General features: G+C 35.2%; 1 protein-coding gene across 15 annotated transcripts in view; it reads left to right on the top strand.

Annotated features, from left to right (window-relative positions):
* TBC1D5 (TBC1 domain family member 5) overlaps nt 1–22,363 on the top strand; it is a 546,098-nt gene that overhangs the window by 24,511 nt on the left and 499,224 nt on the right. For 10 of the 15 annotated variants that reach the window (XM_082684966.1, XM_082684977.1, XM_082684963.1 and 7 more), the window contains exon 2: nt 16,429–16,487. The exons of the other annotated variants lie outside the window; for them this stretch is intronic. The gene's annotated coding sequence lies outside the window, so the exon portion shown is untranslated. The remainder of the gene's footprint in view (nt 1–16,428; nt 16,488–22,363) is intronic. 15 annotated transcript variants of the gene reach the window in all.

Raw genomic sequence — 22,363 nt, 5'->3', positions numbered from 1 at the left:
CAAATTTCCTCTTGTGATTGAGTTCTAGTTTCAAAGCGTTTTGGTCTGAAAATATGCAGGGAATGATCCTAGTCTTTTGGTACTGGTTGAGACCTGATTTGTGTTCCCAAATGTGATCTATTCTGGAGACTGTTACCTTGCATTCGAGAAAAATTTGTGTTCTGTTGCTTTGGGATGGAATGCTTTGAATATATCTGTAAAGTCCATCTGGTTCAGTATGTCATTCAAAGCCATTGTTTCTTTGTTATCTTCTGCTTAGATGATCTGTCTTAGTGAGTGAGGTGGTATAGTTCCTATTATTTTAACATTATTGATGTGTTTCCTTAATTTGTTATTAATTGGTTTATATAATTGGCTGCTTCCATGTTAGGGGCATACATATTTACAATTGTTAGATGATTTTGTTGGAGAGACAGTTTAATCATGATATAGTGTCCTTCCTCATCTTTTATTATAGTCTTTGGCTTAAAATCTAATTTGACTGATATAAGGATGCTGCCCCAGCTTTCTTTTGATGTCTATTAGCATGATAAGTAGTTTTCCATCTCCTTACTTTCTATCTGGAGGTGTCTTTGGGTCTAAAATGAGTCTCTTGCAGACAGCATATTGTTGGGTCTTTTTTTTTTTTTAATCTAGTCTGATGCCCTGTTGTCTTTTAATTGGAGTATTTAGTCCAAGTAACTATTGAAAGATACAAATAGTGCCACTGTGTACCTGTAAAGTCATTATTTCTGTATAACATCTCTGTTGCTTTCTGGTCTATGTTACTTTTGTGCTCTCTCTTTTCTTAAAGGATCCCCTTTAATATTTCCTGCAGAGCTGGTTTAGTGATCACAAATTCTTTTAGCTCTTTTTTTGTCCTGGAACCTTTTTATGTCTCCTATTTTCAGTGACTTCCTTGCTGGATGAAGTATTCTTGGTTGCATATTTTTCTGATTTGGCACTCTGAATATATCATGCCAATCCTTTCTGGCCTGCCAGGTCTCTGTGGAGAGGTCTGCTGCCAGTCTAATGTTCCTCTCCTTGTTGGTTACAGACCTCATTTCTCTTTGTCTCTGAGATTTGCAAGTTTCAGGATTATATATTGTGGTGTTGAGCTATTTTTATTGATTTATGTCTTCTACTTTTGAATGCTTGTTTCCTTCCCCAGATTAGGGAAGTTCTCAGCTATAAGTTGCTCCAGTATACCTTCTGGCACTCACTGCTCTTTCCTCTTCTGGGATCCCAACTATTCTAATATTGTTTTAATCTTTGGTATCACTTATCTGTCAAATTTTCCCCCTGTGATCCTGTAGTTTTTTATATCCTTTTTCCAGCTTCTTTATTCTCCACCATTTTGTCTTCTAAATCACTGATTGTTCTTTTGCCTAGTTGATCCTCGCAGTTAGAGCCTCCATTTTTTATTGCATCTCATTAGTAGCCTTCTTGATTTCAACTTGATTAGATTTTAGTTCTTTTATTTCTCCAGGGAGGGATTCTCTAGTGTCTTCTATGCTTTTTTGAAGCCCAGCTAGTATCATTATAATTATTATCTGATCTTTATTTCCAGCATCTTACTTATATCCATACTGATTAGGTCCCTGGCAGTCAGTACTGTCTCTTTTTCTCTTTTTTGAGGTGAGTTTTTCCATCTTTTCAGTCTCTCAGGAGAAGAATATATGAATGAGAGATGAAAATACTAAAGTGGTAACAACAACCCCAGAGAAATATACACTAATCAAGTCAGAAGACACCTGAAACAGACAAAAAAAGAATGTAAACTGATTGGTGAACAGAACAGAGTAATATACTGGATCTTGTGTGTATATTGGTCTGTTTGTTAGAAAACTAGATCCTAAAATTGTAAATGAAGAAAAACTTATACATGTACACAAATGCAATGAAGGGATAGAATGTAACTGTAAAAATGAGAATTAAAAGACAACAAACAAAAAATGGAAAAAAAAGGTATGAGGAAACAGCTGAAGAGAACAATAATACACAAAATCGTGGGTGTATTTTGGAATATTTGTTAGAAGAAATTGAACCCCAAAATTGTAAAGAAAGAAAGTTATGTATATACAATATAAAATTAAAGACAATGAAAGGATAGAATGTAACTGTAAAAATGAAAATTAAAAATTTAGTTGAAATTAGTTGAAAAAGGAAAGAAAAAAAATTAAAATTAAAAGACTAAAGAATCATGAGGAAAAAAACCCATGAATTCTGTATATTGTTTTCCCCTAACACTGAAGTTTTGTATGTCTATGTGACTGGGAAACTTATTCTTGGCCAGGATGTTTTTGCGGATCTTCTGGGTGAGCAGTTTGTTGCACTGATTCTCAGGTGTCTTTGCCAGGGCCAGTCCTGCACTGTCCTGCCTAGAGGTTAGGCTAAGTGGCCCAGGTTGCTTTGTGTGGCTTTTGTTCCCTGAAGGCTTCCTCCTCAGCTTTAGAGGAGGAGAATGAAAATGGCGGCCTTCCAGTCTCCAGTCCTAGAGCCGAAAGCTCAGGGCCCCACTTCTCAGTGCACCCTCAGGGAAAAGCAATCAGTCACTCCTGCCTCCCTGGTCTTAGTTCGCATGCCATTCCCCCCTGGCCTGTGACTGAGTGTTTTTTTAAATCTCAGGCACATGACCACGTTTTGAGTCTTGAAACTCTGCAGGATCCTGCTGCACACATGTGGGCTGCTGGTCCCAGGGGAGATAGGAGGGGCGATCTCATCCTGGTTCCATTGCCTGCTTGGCGTCTGCTTGGAGAGCCATGCCCCGGTTTGCAGTTTATGGGAACGCTGAGCTATAATCCCACTCCTGGGTTTGCTGATTGCAGCTGGCTTTGCTGCTCTGATGCCTGGGAGCTCTGCTGCACTTACGTAATCCTGGTCATCCTGTGACCTCAGGGATTCAGAGACCACCTAGAATTCTGCCCTGCCTCACTACCTGAGTGCATTTCAGGCATTTCAGTGCATCCCTCACCAGAGCAGACATCTAAAAGTTCCAATTTTGTCCTCTGCTGCTATATCACTTTCTGGTGCTATGTTAAGGAGGCTCCCTCCCCACCATGGTCTATCTCTCCGTATACTGCCCCACCTCTTACCTTGCTTTTCAATTTGTATAGTTGCAGCTATTTTCTTATATCTTCTGTTGAGTTTGCAGGTGTTCAGAATGACTTAATTAGCTATCTAGCTGTATTCCTGGGACCAGACAAAACTGAGGTCTCCTACTCCTGTGCCATCTTAGACTCCTCCCCGTTTTTTAAACAGTTTTAACTGCTATAATTCACATGCTGATCAGTCCATTTATTTTAAAGTGTACAATTCAGTGGCTTTGAGATTTCCACAGAGTTGGTCAGGCATCACTACAATTAGTTTTTAGAACTTTTCATCATCCTTAAATATGGTTTGTGCTGCTTAGCCATAGGCTTTACCATTTCTGCAAAAAGGCTATTGGAATTTTGATAGAGATTGCATTGAATCTGTAGATTACTTTGAGTAGTATTTATATCTTAAGAATATTAAGATTTCCTACCCATAAACTTAGAATATCTTTCCATTTATTTAGGTCAACTTTAATTTCTTTCAGCAGTCTTCTGTAATTTTTAGTGTATAAGTCTTTCATTTCCTTGGGTAAATTTATTTCTGGTTGTTTCATTCTTTTTGATGCTATTATAGATGGAATAACTTTCTAAATTTTCTTTTTTGGGTCGTTCATTGCAGATACACAACTGATTTTGTGTGTTGAAATTGTACCCTGCAACTTTGCAGAAATTGTTTATTTGGTCTTCTGGTTTCTTGTGGATTCTTTTGGAATTCTGTTTTATATATAGGATCATTTCACTTGTGAATAGAGATAGTTTTACTTCTTCTCTCCGAATTTGGATGCCTTTGACTTTTTAAAATTTCATTGTCTAACTGTTCTGGCTAGAATTTCCAGTAGATTGTTGAATTGCAGTAGTAAATATGGGCATCCAAGTTTTTTCATGATCTTAGAAGTACAGATTTCAGTCTTTCATCATAAGTATGATGTTACCCTTGGAGTTTTCATAAGTGCCTTTTATCCTGTTGAGGGGGGTTTTCTTAATTCCTGGTTTTCTAAGTGTTTTTTTTAATAAAAGGGTGGTTTGAATATTAAGTGCATTTTCTGCCTCAGTTGTTATGATCATGTGCCCCCCCCCCCCCACATTCTATTAATGTGTATCACAATGACTAATTTTGTTGTGTTGACTCATCCTTGAATTCCTGGGATAAATTCCACTTGGTCTTGATGTAAGTCCTTTTAATATTCTGTTGGATTTGGCTTGTTAGATCTTAGTTGGACATTTTTTTTTTAAGATCTTATTTATTTATTTGGCAGACAGAGATCACAAGTAGGCAGAGAGGCAGGCAGAGAGAGTGGGGGTGGGGTAGGGGGGGAAGCAGGCTGAGTGGAGAGCCCAATGTGGTCTTGATCCCAGGACCCTGAGATCATGACCTGAGCTGGAGGCAGAGGCTTAATCCACTGAGCCACCCAGGTGCTCCTGGTTGGACATTTTCTGACATATTCAGAGTATAATCTGTAGTTTTTTTTTCATGTGAAGCCTTAGTTTCTCTTTGGTATCAGGGTAATGCTTGGTGCTTAGAATGAGTTGGGAAGTTTTCCCTTTTCTTTCATTATTTTTAAGAGTTTGAAAAGAATTGGTATTAATTCCTTAAATATTTGATATAATTCACTGGTGAAGCCATCTGGTCCTGGACTTCTTTATTGGTAGGTCTTTGAGGTAGGTCTAGTGGCTTAGGTTATTTGAGGTTTTTCTTTTTCTTCTTGAGTCAGTTTATGTAATTTGTGTGTTTCTAGACATTTATCCATTTCTCTGGGTTATCTAATATGTTGGCATAAAATTGTTCACATTATTTTCATATGATCCTTTTTACTTCTCTAAGGTCTATAGTAATGTTTCTACTCTCATCTGTGATTTTTGTTATTTGTGTCTTTTCTTTTATAGCTAAAGATTTGTCAGTTTCATTGATCTCAAAGAACAGCTTCTGGTGTTGACTCTTTTTTGTGTTTCTTTATTTTACGTCTGATCTTTATTATTTCCTTCCTTCTGAAAGCTTTGTATTTAGTTTGCTTTTCCTTTTCTCAGTCCTCAAGTTAGGTTACTGGTTTGAGCTCTTTCTTCTTCTTAATGTAGGCATTTACAATTGTAACACCCATCTGAGCATGATCTTACTGTTTCCTGTAAGTTTTGATATGTTGTGTTTGTTTTCATTCATCTCTAATTTCTGATTTCTCCTTTACCAATTGGTTGTTTTGGACTGTATTAGTTTCCATGTATTTGTGAAATTTCCTTCTGTAGTTTAGTTTTATTACATTGTGTCAGAAAAAAGATAATTTGTGTAATTTCAGTGTTTTGAAATTATTGAGACTTGTTTTATGGTGTAACATATGGTCTTTCCTGGAGAATGTTCCATATGCACATGGGATGAATATATTCTACTATTCTGTAGAGTGTTCTATATATAGCCAATTAGGTCTAGTTGGTTTATAGTGTTGTTTATGTCCTCTATTTTCTTATTGATCTTCTTGCCAGATGTTTTATCTGTTATGAGAAGTAGAGGATTGAACTCTCCAACTATTTATGTGGAACTGTTTATTCTTCAGTTCCACTGGACACTTTTTTGTTTACTTTTACAATAATTACAGAAAAGAAGCACTTGCCTCTGCCATTTTGTTATGTGTTTCCTGTATATCTTACTCCTTTTTTGCCTCTCCATTACTGTCCTTTTTTGTGCGTTTAATTGATTTTTGTAGTGAATCATTTTGATTCCCTCATTTCCTTTTGTGTATATTTTTAGATATTTCTTTGTGGTTAACATGAAGATGACTACTAATGTTCTGAATTTATCACAGTCTAGGTCAAATTGGTACCAGCTTAACTGTAATGCATACAAATCTCTGTGCCTATGACACCTTTGTCCTCTCACCCTTTTTGTTTTTGTCTCTGGTTATGTCTTTATACATTGTATGCCAGTACCACAGATTAATACTTTTAAAAAATGTATTTTTCTTTTAAATCTTGTAGGAAATAAAAAATGAGGCTACCAGTAAAAAGTACAATAATAGTGGCCTTTTATTTGCCCATGTGTTTACCTTCTTTGGAAGTCTTTATTCATATGGCAATGAGTTATTTTGTAGTGCTTTTCATTTAGACTAAAGCATCCCTTTAGCATTATTTGGGACCCATTATATGGGTCTAGTGGTAATGAACTATGTTAACTTTTTTTTTTTTTGCTTTTTTTTTTTTTTTTTTTTAAGTGGGCTCCACACCCAGCGTGGAGCCCAGAGTGGGGCTTGAACTTATGACCCTGAGATTGGGACCTGAGCTGATATCAGGAGTTAGATGCTTAACTGACTGAGCCACTGAAGTGCCCCTATCTGGGAATATCTTAATTTCTGTCTCATATTTGAAGGATGGTTTTGCCATATACAAAATTCTTGGTTGACAGTTGTATTAGGCTGGGTTTTCCAGAAAAAAGAGAATCAATAGGATATGTGTGTATGTGTGTGTGTGTGTCTGCACACCCATCACGTGTGTGCATGCATGCATTTACTTAAACATTTGTTATAAGGAATTGGCTCAGGTGATTTTGAAGGCTGAGAGATCCCACAATTTGCAGTCGTAAGATGGAGACCCAAGAAAGCCAGTGGTGGTCTTCTAGTCAGAGTCCGAAGGCCTGAGAACCAGGATTGCTGATGGGTTGTTTTGGTCTGAAAGTTGGTAGGCTCCAGATCTAAGCAGAACCAATGTTTCAGTTCAACTCCAAAGGAAGGAAAGGACTATAGATCCAGCTCAATGCAGTTAATCAGGGGAGTTCATTTTTACTCAGTCTTTTTGGTCTTTGATTATCTGGTTGAGGCCTACCTACCTTGTGAAGGGCAATCTGCTTTACTCAGTCTACCAGTTCAGATATTAACTTCAGCCAGAAACACCTACACAGACATATCTTAAATAATGTTTGATCAAATGTCTGGCCACTCTGTGGTTCAGTCAGGTTGACACATAAAATGAACCATCTCAAGGTTTCTTCTTATAGTACAAATTTGTTATCTTACTGCCTTCTGTCCTCCTTGTTTTCTGATGAGAAATCAGCTGTTAACCTTATTGAGGCCTCCCTGTACTTGATGAATCACTTTTATTGGGATGCTTTCATGATTCTGTCTTTGGGCTTCATTAGTTTTATTAGAATGGGTCTCTGAATTTATTCTGCCTAGCATTCAACCTTCTTAGATTTGTAGATTCATCAATTTCATCTTATTTGGGAAGATTTTTCACCTCTTTAAACAGTCTGTTCCTTTCCTTTTCCTCCCTTTGGGACTCTCATATTGTCTGTGTTGGTCAGCTTGATGTCTCAGAAGGTCTCTTAGGTTCTGTCTTTTCTTCATTCTGTTCTCTCCTTCTCAGATTCAGCAATTACAAATACCCTAAATTCAGATTCATTGAGTTTTCTGCTTCCTGAAATTGCTCTTGAGTCAGTCTAGTGATTTTATTTTATTTTTTCCCATTGTCATTATGCTTTCAATTTCAGCATTTCTCTTTGGTTCTTTTTTATAATTTCTCTCTTTATCGATACTCTAATTTTGCTTATACATTGATTCTATGAATTGTTTTTGTTGTTTTTTCTTATTTTTTTAAATCTTTTTGAACATATTTTAGACTGTTTTAAAGCCTTTGTCTAGTAAGTATGATGTCTGGATTTCCTCAAGGATAGTCTTATCAATTTTCTATTGGATGGGTCATTCTTTCCTGTTTCTTCCTATGCCTTGTAATTTTGTTGTTGTTGTTGTTGATAACTGGGTATATGGATATCATAATGTTATAACTCTGTAAATCAGTAGTCTCCATTTTCCTCAAGGTTTTATGTCTTTTGTTTGTTAAAGTCTCCAGTAGTCCATTTTGTTGAGTGTTTTTTTTTTTCAAGTCTTTTTTTTTTTTGCAAAGACTTTATTCCTTGTCATGTGTGGTCAGATAATTCTCTCGATTTAGTTTGTGTTCATCCAAGTTTTGACAGACTGATTTGAGTGCCAGAAACTAAAACAAAAACCAAATAGTTCTAAACAAATGGAAGAATACCTTTCCTGGGGTTTGTAGATTGACTGTCAGGGCAGTCCTTCACTTAGGCAGATTTGCACTGAGCCCAGTGGTCATTCCAAGCTTAGAGATCTCTCAGGTCTTTCCTTCCCTTCCATTATCTTCCCTTCCACTTATTTATTTATTTATTTATTTAGGACAGGGCAAGTGAGCACAAGTGGGAGGGAGGGGCAGAGGGAGAAGCAGACTCCTTGCTGAGCAGCAGCCTGATGTGGCTGAGCCCCTCCTAGGACTCTGGAATCGTGATCTCAGGTCGTTTCTCAGCATGCATATTGTTGTCGGTGTATGTGTTGTCTTCACAGTTTCATCTATACTCTTAATTTGTCAAAGAAATACTCCGCAGCGTTTGCTCCTGTGCTTTAGGTAATTTATTCTATGTTTATATAGTAATCTTTTGTTCCAGGCCTTTTATTTATTTATTTATTTATTTATTTATTTATTTATTTTTAAAAGATTTTATTTATTTATTTATTTGACAGAGAGAAATGACAAGTAGAAAGAGAGGCAGGCAGAGAGAGAGAGAGAGAGAAAGGAGGAAGCAGGCTCCCTGCTGAGCAGAGAGCCCGATGCGGGACTCGATCCCAGGACCCTGAGATCATGACCTGAGCCGAAGGCAGCGGCTTAACCACTGAGCCACCCAGGCGCCCCTGTTCCAGGCCTTTTAAAGTTGTCAGTTCTGCTTGCTATGTTTTCAAATGACTACTGGCTCTTCGGCTTGAGCTCTGAGTTAGGTGAAACAGAGATGAGCATCTTGCATCAGTCCTTCAGGTAGTACCCAGACAGGTGAGAATAGATATTCACATGAATTTGTGAATAAAATCTGTTCTGCTGTCTCTGGGAACAGGGTTCCATACTAGGAACATAGATTAAAGTTGCTGCTGTGCCAGGTTTTAAAATTGTCTTTTTCTTTATTTGTCACTTGCTTGGTTGTAAATCTTAATCTGTTTTCCCTAGTTTTAACAACTTGGTTCTGATAGTGCTTGTTTTTTGACATTTCTGTCAGGTGGGAGTACTTGAAGTTCCCTACCTTGTCATTTTGCTGACTTTGTTTTTCATTGTGGTTTTAATTTGTAATTTTCTGATGACTAACGATGTGCATCTTTTTAGGTGTTTTTTTGGCATTTATATATATTCTCTGGACACTTGTTTATTTACATCTTTTGTCCAGTTTTTAATTGGGTTGTCTTTCTGTTATTGAATTTTGAGATTCTTTTTTTTAAGATTATATTTATTTATTTGACAGACAAAGATCACAAGTAGGCAGAAAAAACAGGCAGAGAGAGAGAAAGAGGAGGAAGCAGGCTCCCTGCTGAGCAGAGAGCCTGATGTGGGGCTCGATCCCAGGAACCTGGGATCATGACCTGAGCTGAAGGCAGAGGCTTTAACCCACTGAGCCACCTAGGCACCCTGAATTTTGAGATTCTTTATATATTTTTGAATACAAATAACTTATTAGGTAAATGACTTAGAAACATTTTCTTTTATTCTGTGGGTTGTCTTTTCACTTTGTTGAAGTGTTGAGCTGTACACTGAAGCACAAAAGTTTTAAATTTTTAGTGATATTTAGTGATACTTATTTTTCCTTTTGTTACTTGTACTTTTGGTGTCATAACTCCAAACTCTACTTAAGGGGCAGGTGGAGAAAAAACAAGAGAGTAAACTACTGGTATCTGCTATTAGAATGACCACTGGGTATGTACATGTTTGACTTTTGAATGCTGATTGTAGGTGTCAGTTGTGTGAAATTATGGTTAGGTTTCTCCTAGTTATAAACCATTTTACCTGTCATTATTTTCCCTTGGTCATTGTAGATGTTTTCTGTTACATCTATCCCTCATAGGGCCTTGTCTGAGAATTGATGCTTCAGCTTCAAGGGTAGGCCTCTAAAGCTTTGTAGTGTTTATAAAGTAGGACCATCGTATTCCTAGTACATATAGCTGTTGGGTAGACCCCTGTGCTAACTTGGGATAAGCAGTTTTTCAGCAATTTAGAATTGTTGGAAAGGAAAGATCCAAGTTAGATTCTGTTGGGTTCTTCTTCTAGACAAATGTGTATTACTGAGGCATGGACAACCATGGTTAGCCTATGGTCATAGAGAAACAGTGGAGGGGACTGGTGTGTAGAGAGCAAAATGAAGCCCACTTTCAGAGAAATACTGACTGTCACCTTTTAGAGGCAGTTTAGTTCCAGAGGTTAGAATAGATTTAATTCTTGGCAGCTTTGTAGTACCTGATTTCCAACTCCCACTCTAATTTCTACTTGTCAGTTCTGTGAAATACCTTTATTATTTTTTTTAATGTAAGTTCTCATTTTGGGCTAAGTACCTTTGTATATGTTTTTGTTATTGCCACCCAGAAAACTTTGTCTAAGAGAGTGGCATGTTGAGATGAAAATATCCACTGAGTAAACAGAAGGGAGTGAGGAGACCATTTCCTGTGAGATGTTGATATAATTTTAACTTGTAATGCTGGGCAGTAATACAATGGTGATGATTATTTTTAATGTGGATTTGAGTGCTTACCTGTGATTTAAATTTAATTAGGCATCTGTTTTATATTGTTTATATTCTTTGGTGTACAGGCTTTCTAATTTAAACAACTTTTCTTTGAAAATAATAGAATGAAAATAATTTAGTATTATCTGTAAAATTGAACATATATGTAACCTGTGACACAATTTCCCTTCTAGTTTGTAAGTCATATTCTTGTATGTGTGTACCAGGATATGTGCTCAAGAATGATTTGTTAGATGCATTATTTGTAGTAGTGTAAACTTAGAAATACTGAAATATACAGCATAGGAGAAAGGATGAAGTTGTGAGTACATTAACATGTTCATACAGTCATATATTGAAGTGTTATAGAGTAGTACAAATTAATGACCTATAACCACATATACTCACACTGTTCATCTTAGAAACATACAATATTTAGTGAAAACTAGTGTGTCTTCTCCGAAAAAAACACATACCCAGGCTTACCTTGGAAATACTTCTTGTTTGGTTACAGATCTCTTTAATAAGTAAATATTGCAAGAAAACAAGTCAGATGAATATTTTTGGTTTCTCAGTGCATATAATAAAAGTTTATACTGTTGGTGGCAATGCAAGTTGGTGCAGCCACTTTGGAAAATAGTGGAGATTCCTCAAAAAATTAAAAATAGAGCTACGCTATGACTGTCACTTACACTGCTGGGTATTTACCCCAAAGATACAGATGTAGTGAAAAGAAAGGCCACTTGTACTCCAATGTTCATAGCAGCAATGTCCACAATAGCCAAACTCTGGAAAGAGCCCAGATGCCCTTCAACAGATTAATGGATAAAGAATATGTAGTCCATAAACACAATGGAATATTACTCAGCCATCAGAAAGGATGAATACCCAACTTTTGCATCAACATGTATGGGACTGGAGGAGATTATGCTGAGTAAAATAAGTCAGGCAGAGAACGTCAAATATATGGTTTAACTTTCTTGTGGAACATAAGGGATAACATGGAGGACATTAGGAGAAGGAAAGGGAAAAGGGAATCGGAGGGGGAGATGAACCATGAGAGACTGTGGATTCTGAGAAACAGTTTTAGAGGGAAAGGTGTGGTGTAATGGGTAAGCCTGGTGGTGGGTATTAAGGAGGGCACGAATTGCATGGAGCACTGGGTGTGGTACATAAACAATGAATCTTGGAATACTACATCAAAAACAAATGATGTACTGTATGGTGACTAACATAATACAATAAAAAAGTTAAGTTTATACTATATTATAGTCTATTTAGTGTGCAATAGCATGCCTAAAAACAATGTACATACCTTAATTAAAAAATACTTTATTGCTAAAAAAATTTTTATTGTTAGAAAATGTCAACCATTTTCTGAGCTTTCAGTGCGTCATAATCATTGATCACAGATCTTCATAAAATATAATGAAAGAAGTTTGAAATATTGCAAGAATTACTAAAGTATGAGACAGACACAAGGTGAGCAGCTGTTGAGAAAATGGAGCTGATAAACTTGCTTGATGCAGGGTTGGTACAAACCTTCATTTTGTTTAAAAAAAAAGGGGGGGCAGTATCTGTGAAGTGCAATAAAGTGAAGCACAATAAAATAAGCTATGCCTTGTAGTGTGATTCTTATTTTAATGGGGGAAGTTCAAAACAAGTTAAAAACTAAACAAAGTGTTTAATTATACAAAAACAGGGTAAAATGTTAAGGAAATGTGAAAGTATGATCAAGGGAAAAATTAGGCTAGTAATTTCCTATATGGGATGTGGGGCAGGTTATAATTGGGGATGAAAACACCAGGAACTTAAATATAATGTTCATATTGTACTTTTTAGGAAAGAGATGAGTTGATCATATTTATTTATAGATATCATATTTATTCTCTACACATATTGAATACCTCCTTAAACAAAGCTAAAAACTTATAAATATGTTTGGTATAAAAAATAATATATATATATTTTACAAAAATAACCATCATAGAAACAAACTCAGCATTTCTAAAACTGAAATAATCACAGTCTTTTAAAATCAAGTGTTCTTGGGGTGCCTGCATGGCTCACTAAGTTGAGTGATAGACCCTTGGTTTCAGCTCAGGTTGTGATCTCAGAGTCGTGAGATCTAGCCCTGCCTTGGGTTCTGTGCTTAGTGCAGAGTCTGCTTGGGACTCTCTCCCCCTCCCTTTCCCTCTGTCCGTATGCCTTGCTCATACACATTCTCATGCTTTTTCTCAATTAAAGAAGTCTTTAAAAAGAAATCAAGTGTTCTCTCCACACTTTGCTCTTTATTTGCCTCATACCATCTTCTCAGCCTCCAAGTCTTAAGGGTTACTCTTGACTTCTTTATCCTCAGATTAATTTATTGACTTAACTTACAAGTATTTACATGCTACAGATATTGTAATAAGCAAAATTTATAATGAGCATTTTCCTAAAATAAATGAAGCAGTCTTTATCTTTTCCTCTCTTGTAACATGAGGTTATTCAACAGGTTCTTTCCATTCCTATCAATACGCCTAGGTGAATCTATGTTTTCTATTTAGAGTCCCTGAATTTCAAGTCCTTACATGCCTGTACTGTTTCCTGACTGGCTTTCCTATCTGTATTCTTCCCTCTTTTTAGTTCATTCTTCTTCTTCTTTTTTTTTTTTTTTTAAAGAATAATTATTGGAGAGAGAGCACGTGAGTGAGCTTGCAGGAATGCCAGAGGGAAGAGGCAGAGGGAGAGCGAATCTAAGCAGACTCCCTGCTGAGTGAAGAGTCCATCAAGAGGGCAGATCCCATGACCCTGAGATGATATCCCAAGCCAAAAACAAAAGTCGGACACCCAACCAACTGAGCAACCCAAGCACCCCTTAGTTCATTCTTCTTACTGATACAGGATTCATCTTCCTAAAGCGTTTATTGATCATTTTTACACATTTCCTCAGAAACCTGGGGTACTAGAATGTTGAGGTACATTTTCTTTAGGTGGGGTACCAGTCTTCTACAAACTATTTTTTTTACCAGGGGTCCACACTCCTATTTGGGGCAGGAGGTTAGGGGGAGACACACAGGTACCTCTCTTACTGGCTGCTTCACCTTAAGGCGTGGCGGTGGAGGTGGCCTGCCTGATATTCTTACTCTTTGTGCTGCTGATAGCCTTCAGACTTCCGCTAGCTTCAAATAACATAGCTTTTTTGTATTTGGGATTTTCAGAGAAACTCCTGTATTTTGCAGCAAATGTGGTAGTTTTTTTTTTGTTGTTGTTGTTTGTACTTCAGTTAAGATTTTGTTTTCTGTATTTCTGGTATTCCTCTTAGTTTCTGGTCTACCTTCTGGTTTTTTTAGTCTGGTCAGCACTGGAATCATTGTCAGTAAAATCAACATTTCATTGTGCCACTGTCTTAGACAAGGTTCTTTTGGTGCCAGTAACAGAAATTCATACAAGACTGCTTAGCCCAGAGTAGAATTTATATCAAAAAACAACAAAAATCGGGCGCCTGGGTGGCTCAGTGGGTTAAGCTGCTGCCTTCGGCTCAGGTCATGATCTCAGGGTCCTGGGATCGAGGCCCGCATCGGGCTCTCTGCTCAGCAGGGAGCCTGCTTCCCTCTCTCTCTCTCTGCCTGCCTCTCTGCCTACTTGTGATCTCTGTCTGTCAAATAAATAAATAAAATCTTTAAAAAAAAACAACAACAAAAATCATTTCATAGAACTTATGAGGGGGAATTGCAGTTGATCTTTACAGGAATTTGGAAATCAGGGATCATGTATTTTAGATCTAATTTCTGTAGATTTGGTATGAAATAGGGAGGCTACAGTGTGAGTTGAATCCACTATCTTGATTCAGTCTGATTACCAGTTTTAAAATCAGTTTGCTGAGTAGATTCCTTTATATATAGGAAGTTTGGTAGAAGATATTTCCATCATGGATGTCCAGTTGTTATCTCTAGCCTACTTTTATATGTAGATGTGACCAATTTATAAGTGTTAGAGGAGGAAACTTCTACAGGTGGGGGCATCAGTTGAAACACTTAAAGTATGCTATTTAAAGATCTTATTCATTTATTTGACAGAGATCACAAGTAGGCAGAGAGGCAGGCAGAGAGAGAGGGAGAAGCAGGCTCCCCACTGAGCAGAGAGCCCGATGTGGTGCTCGATCCCAGGATCCTGGGATCATGACCTGAGGTGAAGGCAGAGGCTATAACCCACTGAGCCACCCAGGTGCCCCAAGTATGCTATTTAAAACTCTTTAGGATATTTAAAGTTTTACAAAATGTGGACCAAAGATCATAGTTTTGAAGCTTCTAGAAAAAATAAGTTTTATGAAGTTAGAGTTAATTCAGAATACTAATACTAATCAATGTCAAGAAAAATTCACTTAGCAAAAAAAAAGGCAAAGTAACATGAGAAGGGTATAATGTACCCATTTACAGTTAGGGTTTTTATAATTTCTTGGAAGTAGCACATATGTACCTTTTTTCTTGAGTTGCAGTGGCAGTCTCTTTTGGAAAGTTAATGATTTTGCGGGAAATATTTAAATTGGTATGTTATCAAGTTCTGGCAAGGATATTTGGAAATCAGAAGTATTATATGTTGATGGTAATATAAATTGATAAAGCTGTTCGGAGAATAGTTGTGCAGTATTCAGTAAAGTAGAAAATATACATGTATATACTTTCATGTATGCCTTAGAACAGTGTTCTCAACCAGGGCATTGTTACCTCTCAAGGGACTTTTGGTAATGCCTGTAGACCTTTTTGGTTGTCACATCTGTGGAGGCATCTAGTGGGTAGAGATCGAGGATGATGCTAAAATGTCCTACAGTTGACAAGGCAGACTCCCACAACAGAGGATTATTCAATCCAAGATGCCTGTAGTGTTGAGGTTGATAAACCTTGCTTTAGAGAATAAAGTTCACATGTTTTTATATTGTGAACATAGAGGTTTGCTGAAGGATGTTCCTTAAAGCATTGTAATACTACAAAATTAGAAACACTCTAAGTGTCCATTAGTGGACAATTGGATAAATAAGATGTGGTCTGCATATGTGATACAGTACTTCATAATAGGAAGCTTCATTTTAGGGTATCATTCATAATAGTATTCCTATTATAAAGTAATTGGAAGTACTGAATCACATACTGTTGAAAGGAATGAAGTAGAGGCTCCTGGGTGGCTCAGTTGGTTAAGTGTCTGCCTTTGGTCCAGGTGGTGATCTTTGGGTCCTGGGATCGAGCTCCTTGGCTGACTCCCAGCTCAGCGGGGAGTCTGCTTCTTTCTCTCCCACTGCCCCTCCCCCCAACTTGTTTTCTCTCTCTCCCAAATAAATACAGTCTTTTTAAAAAAAGGAATGAAGTATATCTATATTAGTAGATCACAAAGATAATGTTGAATGAAAAAAGCAAGTGTTTTTTATATACCACTTATGGAAATTGAAAAAATACACAAAACATGACTCTTACTGCAATATATAAATAAAAATGTAGAAAATGTAAAAGTACATGCCAGTTTCATGACAGTGGTTACTAATAATGAGGTGAAAAGAAGAAAATGGCACTAGGAATGATGAATAGTGGACTTTATCTCTACTTAAGTCTTTTATAAATATAAAGTGAAAAAAAGGTTCATATTTATGGACTTTGAATTCACAAAGTGAGTGCCATTTGTTATAAGTTCTGGTTGGGGAAATGTAGATATTTGTAATATTATTTATTTATTTATTTTTATAGTTCCAAAATTTCTCAAAAAAAAAAAAAAAACTTACCTAATGAATTCCATTTACACCTTTATCTACATTTGGGTTTCATGGCACTTAGTATAGCATGCTTTTTCTTTTTTCAGTTCTTTCTGCTCAAGAAGTTAACTTGGTTTCTTATGGAGAGAAGTATAACTATTTTAAGGTATTTGTTTATTTAATTTATTTTATTTTATTCGTTGTTGTTATTTTAAGGTATTCGTTGTTTATTTTATTTATTTTATTCGTTGTTTATTTTATTTATGTGTATAGTTGTGGAGAAGCTATATTAACTGCCATTAACCAGTAAGTTTGTGCTTCACAAAAGTAAAAGCCATCAAAAAGAACTCCCAACAACTGTTTATTTTTGTGTATTAGAATATATAGAAATAATTGGGCTTTCAGGAGAAACATGAACTATTTCTCCTATTTGGACATTTTGTTGCACTGATTTCTTTTTATTGTAAAAGTATTTGATTATAATGGTTTAATCTTTTCAGTAAATATTCAGTAAATTAAATTTATCTACGTGATTCTAGGAGCTTTACCCAAAAAATGTACTTTAAAATCTGAACTCACATTTTCTGAATAACTGAAAATTTTCATAAATGTTATTAAAGAAAGAAGATGGATATAATGTCCAATATATATATTTTGGAACATAAAGATCAATTTTTATATGTGATAAAATATATTCGTAGCAAAATGAAGTGGAGAGAGTGCATGACCTATAATTTTTTTCCTTAAAGTGATATTGTGTCTCAAATACAATGTAATTAAAAGTTATAATAACTACTCATGATACCTTTGAATTTAAATTATGTCAAATTAAATAATTTAGATTAAAATTGCATTTATAATTATATGAAAGTTTATAATTTTTAAACAAAAAGCATTTACTAAAAATTATCCCAAAGTTTAGAAAACTCACTAATTTAAATTTAAAAACTTAAAATAACCTTTAGTTAATGATTTTTATGTACTTTTCTTAGAACTTAAATGCAAAAATAATAACCCATATTTCCTTACATGTAAATGGCAATCCAATCAAAAGGTGACTGAAAATTAATGACTTTATTTTAAAAGATACAGTTCTTAAAATTTTAGATTAGCTATAATTTTTTTGTTAAAGGATTTAATACAAATGATAAGAATGGCTTAATTATAAAATTCATAAAGATAATTTAAATTCAGAATATTTAATTTAAGATAATTTATGCTCAAATGTATAATTATGAATAGTTATGACTTCTAACTATATAGAATTTAAAATAAATCCTATAACCTTTTTAGATAATTTTCATAATTAGGTGAGAACAAGGCACGAACTATCTCCCATTTGATTTTCTTGCTAATATTTGCAATTTAATACTAGAGTTATTCCTTAATTGCTGAAAAGGAGTCATCTATAACATGGTTACTAATTATTTCTCTATAATACAATATGTAATTTTAAAGGTTTTATTCAAGAAATGAGTTGGTTAAAAACTTGTAACAGAACAGCTTATTAATGCTGTATATGTAAAGGTAGAGTTAATTCTTTGGTGGATGAAGTGTTTATGGAAAAGAATAGCTGATTAAACTTAGGAATTTATTAGAATTAATTTTCCTTCATGTGTAAATATCTGTACTCCTCCAATAAAGTCATGAGGTTCTGGTTTGAGCAAAACGGTGAGACCTTTAACTGTACCCTTTTTAGTGCTGGCTCTGTGAGGAAGTACTACAAACATTGTGCATTCTTTTCGAGTTGAATTTTAGGGAGATAATATGGAATGGGAGAGAATTAGCACAGTTATTTTAAAATAATAACCACTGCTGAAAAAAAATTAATGATTGCCATTAGCTATTTTGGGTTCTGTTCCCAATATCCCATATATATGAGTTTATTGCCTGTTCGGTCACTTACTGGGGCTGTTTTTGTGGGAAAACTTTTGATTCTCTGACTTAGGATGTAGGTATCTGTAATTTTAGTTATTGAATATCCCTCTAGTAAGCTCAAGGGGTGCAAAGTACTAACCTTTATTTTCGCCCAATTTTAAGCCATTTACAAATGTTTATTATGATGAATTTTGGCTTTGTGGCTTTTTATGGCTGCTGTAGAATTTGATTTGCTTTTACTTAAATATTTTAAAAGACTGTTATTTTTAGTATTATCTTAAAAACTTATTTACCTGTTCACTTCCATGTTTTAAGTAAGGATCAGGAAGTACCAATGAAAAGCTTATAATTTGGGAACATTTTCTGCATATGGGTGTGTGTGTGTTTGTAGTGTTTGTATGTGTGTGTATGTGTATATGTATATCTAATTTTTTAAAGCCTGCCTTTCCACAGAGAAGACTTGAAGCAGCTGAGAATACGCACAAATTTGATTATAAATTTGAATAAAAACTCAAAAAGGCACTGAGGGATATTTCATTTTTCTTTGTATTGGAATGACTGGTGATTAAACTTGGTGTGGTTTATCAAAATTTTAAATTATAAGGGTGTGCCTGGGTGGCTCAGTCAGTTAAGCATCTGACTTTTGGTTTAGGCTCAGGTCATGATCTCATGGGCTGTGAGATTGAGCCCTGACAGACTCCACCCTGAGGTTGGAATAAGCTTGAAGATTCTCTTCCTCTGCCCCACTTTCCACTTGTGGGATTGCCAGTGTTGTGCTCTCCCTCAAATAAATAAATCTTAAAAAAAAATTTAATTATAAGGCCAAATATTCTCAGATCCTGACCCCTGAGTCTGGTTGAAACAATGCATTAAAAAACCCAAACACCAAAACCAAAAAACTTCAGCCTGAATTTCCAGCTTAAATCCATCTTTATTCTAAACCACAAAGTTAAGGTGTTTTGTGTCTTTATGTGCTCAGGCATTAACTTTGAATCAATACGTCTATGGAATAATTTGGAGAAAACTTTCTCTTCTTTAAGGACCTAGCCCCTGAGCTTTCAAAAGGCTTTCTGCCTTTCTCATCCTTCACTCACTTACCAGATGGATGTTTTAACTGCTTAGCCCAGTTTTACTTTCTTTTGAAATTATTTTTCTATATCCTGAGATGTAATACCATATGAATCATATTAAGGTTCAATAAGCAATTAAATTTTTAAAAATCTTGCGGAATTGTTTGAATTTAGTGGCACTGAATCAAATAGGTTAATACATCATTTCATTTCATTTATTTGTTATGTATGCCTAGTGATTGTCCTTTTAGTTGCATGTGATGGGGAATGATGCTAAGTAGCAACTGTTGATTAGATTTTGGATATCTTTTTCTGTTTATATTGTTACATTTAATTTACATATCTTTTCTTGTATATTTTTTGATGCTGTTCAACATGTTCTTTCACTTTTTAAGCTTTTAGCCATTATTATATCTGTTATATAAAACTGAGGTCCCATCAGGTTATTGTGATACTTCAATTAGATATGTGTCATATGTTTGAAAAATGACCAAACATTTACAGAGGTATTAGTTATGATTCTTCATCAGGTGGTGTGATGCCTTAATTTCTGTTTTTCAGGTAGGTTTGAATTTATATTTGATTTCTGCCAGGTGTCTGGGCGGGGTCTTTTAAATGAACAGCATTTAGAAATAAAAGAATCTGTTCTGCTTAGAGGATTTGATAGGTAAAGTATGGTGCAGTTTTATGTAGCTCACCTAACATTGAAAAGGACAGTAAATGGGAATTGGAATCCTGTTCATTTCAGTGTAATTTTTTTTTTATTATGTTCAGTTAGCCAGCATATAGTACATAGTAAGTTTTTGATGCAGTGTTCAAGGATTCAGTAGTTGTGTAACACCCAGTTCTCATCACAACCTGTGCCCTCCCTTAATACCCATCACCCGGCTACCCCTCACCCTCCTCACTTCTGGAGTCCTCAGTTTCTTGGAGTCCACAGTCTCTCATGGTTTATCTTCCTCTCTGGTTTGTTCCCATTTTCAGTATAATTGAAGGTATTTTTAGCCTGTGCTAATATAAAAATATATTTCTTCTTGTTTCATAAACGTTATACATTATAAAAAAATAACTCTAATAAGCACAATTTTGTGTCAGTGTCAGTATGGACAGAGTTTGGTCTTTAGTGGAAGTATGGACAGAATGTTTCCACTGGGAGAGGAAATCATTAGCTCTTAAAACTTGTTCTCTAGCAACCTTCTTTACTGAGTTTTGTTTTGTTTTGGTTTGGTTTTGTTTATTTAGCATACATCTAGCCCAAGTTGTTTGTTTTTAAAAATAATGGTAGAAAATGCTAGTTAGGATTTGTGTTGGGGGAATTGTGGTGGTTAAAGCCTCTGCGCTGAGAGTGATTTAATAGATATGTGTTTAGCTGTATCTTTATTATCTTTTTTTCTTACATCTTAGATTGTCCAACTGTGTCTTCAATTAAACTGGGAGATTTTCAACCATTATTTATTTGAATGTTGCCTATAGCCTGTTTTCTCTTTTAATTCTTTTCTAATTCTTTTTCTAATCTTCTAATTCTAATTCTTTTTCTAATCTTGATCTACTTGTGTTTTAGAGCATTGCTACTTAAAGTGTGATCTTCAGGTCATTGTTGGTCTACAAACTGATTTCGTTGGTCTATGAATTATGCACAGAAATTTGAAGTGTATGGTTTTAGAAACTTTTAATAACAAGTTGATATTCCTGTGACATCCAAGCACAGATTTTTTTTTTTAAATTCACTTTTATTGAATTTTACAGTTTTTTTCTGCCATGGATTGACAATTTAAAAAATGGCTCTTCACAGATAGTTTCAGTATTATTTTGTTAGACCTTACTCTATTCTTTGTATTTTTAGCTGCTTTTACATTTTTTTTTTCTGTATCTCTCTAAACTGAATTTTAGGTAGCTTTTAAATGTCTAATTCTTTTTCTACTTATATTATTTAACTTTTACCCTGAATTAAAACTATGTTTTTGATTTTTGGAGCATTTATTTAACTTGTATGTATATATTAAGCCCTTGTGGTATTTGGAATATCTTTATTGTATAATCTGTTTAATAGTTGAAATTTGTAGTCTAATCCTGCTGTCTTTTGTTCTTTTGTTTGTGTTGACTCATTCATTGTATCTAGTATCTTTGTATGTTTTGTGACTTTTTTTTTAATTTGAGTAGAGTTTTTTGAAAGCTGCAGTATTCTTAGAGGTCTGGATTGAAGTTATTTTCTTTCACCAATAATTTACCCATGTTTCCCCCAGAGCTTGGGGTATATTAACAGTTTAAGAGTACTTTAAATGACATTGTCATATGAGATTTATTGGCTTATACATATAGTGTGTAGTCTGAGAACCTTTTTGAGGGTTACACTTTGTCCTTACTGTGTCAAAAGAGAATTTTGGGGTGGGTCTGACTGCAAGGGGTAACAGGAGGGAGATCTTTGTGGTGCTCTTAATCTGAGGATGTAGCCCTTTGGCATAAGAGCTTTATAGAGGTGTTTCCTTTTGATAGACTTTTAGAGTGTCTCCTGAGTGTGTAGGCATCAAAATGTAAGCTACATTTTGTGCAGTGGAATGCATACTGTCAAGATAAAAGGTAGATTCTGGTTTTGCTTATTCTTTTGTTTATGGCTTATATGAATACTGTACTTTCTTGCTAGCTAAGCAGTTCATTGAAATAGATTTTTCTACTAACTTTCAAAAGTAACATCTAATAGTATCAAGGTATCTAGTCTGCCATACTGCTGGAAATCTGTGTTCCTCCATCTATCTATAATTTTGTTTCTTATCATGTATGTTGCTATTTTGTGCCTTATCTTTCTTATATTTTTGTTATTATAATAGGCATTTTTCGTTATCTCTTTTTTCATTATCTCTTTGGTCTGTCAGACTTATTGTGTAGGCCCCCATCACAGTCTATGCCCATGTATGTTTTCTAATCTCTTTTTCTCCTGTTCTTTCACTAGCCATATTATGGTTTATTAAAGACATCGTATATTGTAGTTATTCTTTTACTCACGTCATTCCATTCTGCTTAAATGCTATCTCTTCTTTTGACTCCAACTGCTTCTTCTAGCACTGTTGACATTTTGGGCTGAATAATTCATTTCTAT

The sequence above is a fragment of the Mustela nivalis genome (genome assembly GCF_964662115.1).
Source record: "Mustela nivalis genome assembly, chromosome: 1".
NCBI classification, from domain to species: Eukaryota; Metazoa; Chordata; class Mammalia; order Carnivora; family Mustelidae; genus Mustela; species Mustela nivalis.
The sequence above is the reverse complement of the archived record's forward strand: the minus strand, read 5'-3'. Positions and strand labels throughout refer to the sequence as shown.